This window comes from Meleagris gallopavo, unplaced genomic scaffold, assembly GCF_000146605.3.
Source record: "Meleagris gallopavo isolate NT-WF06-2002-E0010 breed Aviagen turkey brand Nicholas breeding stock unplaced genomic scaffold, Turkey_5.1 ChrUn_random_7180001927095, whole genome shotgun sequence".
Lineage (NCBI taxonomy): Eukaryota > Metazoa > Chordata > Aves > Galliformes > Phasianidae > Meleagris > Meleagris gallopavo.
Genome location: NW_011189348.1, coordinates 1 through 1,495, shown reverse-complemented (window position 1 = coordinate 1,495; position 1,495 = coordinate 1). Strand labels below are relative to the sequence as shown.

The window sequence follows — 1,495 nt, the reverse complement described above, 5'->3', positions numbered from 1 at the left end:
AGCTAGCCAAAACTCATGCAACCTTTTCACATAAGCTTATGTGGGGCATGAACTTGCTTATCTCAAGACATGAATTTGCTCCAGTGGGTCTTGCATTTTTTCAGGCTAATAATTCCTATGAACTTCACTGACAATTCTTGTTTGAAAAGTGTAGGACTGAAGCACTGTGGAAGTACCTCTTCATTCTGTGTTCAGTAGGGGTTCTTCTTGAAAACCTGGTGGAGGTGAAGGTAGGGTGTCAGGAGAGCTCATCTTGTAAAGGTCTTGCGCTGGCAATCTCTGGACAATGTCCATGTAGATAGATATTTGTCAAGAGCAGAGGAAAAACTTGTCTGTCTCTAAGAATAAATTTTGCCATTTCTTCACATGAAGGGTGTAGATGTAACTTTGACTAGATGCTATATGGGAGAGAAGTTTGTGCACGGGCCTTGCTGGAGCAGTTCTGCTCCTTGTGTGTGTTGAAGGTGCACAATTTTCTGCCTGCTGTATGCTGTCATACATCTGACCTTCAGCTGGGGTAGATGAGTGCGTTTCCAACAAAGTCCGCACAAATCAGGCTGAGATTCTGGCCTTGTGATTTTGAGTTTTTGTCAGCAAAAAGGCATGTGTCACTTCAAACTTATTTTCTCTGTCAAATCTTGTGTCATCCATATGCAATCTGTTAACTATTGTCCATGTAGGAGTTCGGACTGCTAGTGTGATTATTGCTCTGACGGATGGAGAGTTGCAGGACGTTCAGTTCTATTATGCAGAACAAGAAGTAAGTCACCTTCGTTTTCCCAGACTAGCTCAAGTCAAACGTGTAGGTGTTTACTTTTGGCTCCATTGCTTATATGGTTTTGCACTTCATGGCAATTTTTTTTGTTTAGGCCAACAGAGCCAGAAGCTTTGGAGCTATCGTTTATTGTGTTGGAGTGAAAGATTTCAATGAAACTCAGGTAATCTTGCTTGCTTTTATTTTGTTTTTCTTTTCCACTTGTAGAGAAGTAATAGCGTTAGTTGAAGGCATTTATTTAATTACTTGAGGCATAAATCATTTCATGTCACTATGATGTCTTTCAGCAAGTATGAAGGGGCCCAGTTGTATTCACTGTAATTTTATTTTCCTCATGATTTATGATTGTCTTTCTTTGCAGCTGTCAACAATAGCTGACAGCATCGATCATGTTTTTCCAGTTACGGGAGGCTTTTATGCCCTAAGAGGAACCATTGATTCAGTAAGCTGGCAATTCTGAAACCTAAAAATGGGGACCCTTTCCTGTGTTATTAAAGCATAGATTAAAAATGATCACCAAAAATGCCTTTACCTTAAATCTTTCAGATTCTCAAGAAATCTTGCATTGAGATTCTTGCTGCTGAGCCATCCAGTGTTTGCGCAGGAGGTAAGCTCTCACAAAATTGGGGGTGGTAAGGCAAGTAAATGACAGTGATAAAATGCTGGTAACTACCTAATGTGGTAGCTGAAGCCTGTGGATGAGTTGGAAAGCATCTCCCA

The 1,495-nt window shown here is 40.6% G+C and overlaps 1 long non-coding RNA gene across 1 annotated transcript; it reads left to right on the top strand.

Moving 5' to 3' along the window:
• The first annotated feature begins 35 nt into the window (after positions 1–35).
• On the top strand, positions 36–1,421 carry LOC104916662. The gene is made up of 4 exons (XR_796633.2): positions 36–760; positions 870–938; positions 1,137–1,217; positions 1,322–1,421. It is a non-coding gene; the product is annotated as an uncharacterized LOC104916662 (long non-coding RNA).
• The last annotated feature ends 74 nt before the right edge of the window (positions 1,422–1,495 follow it).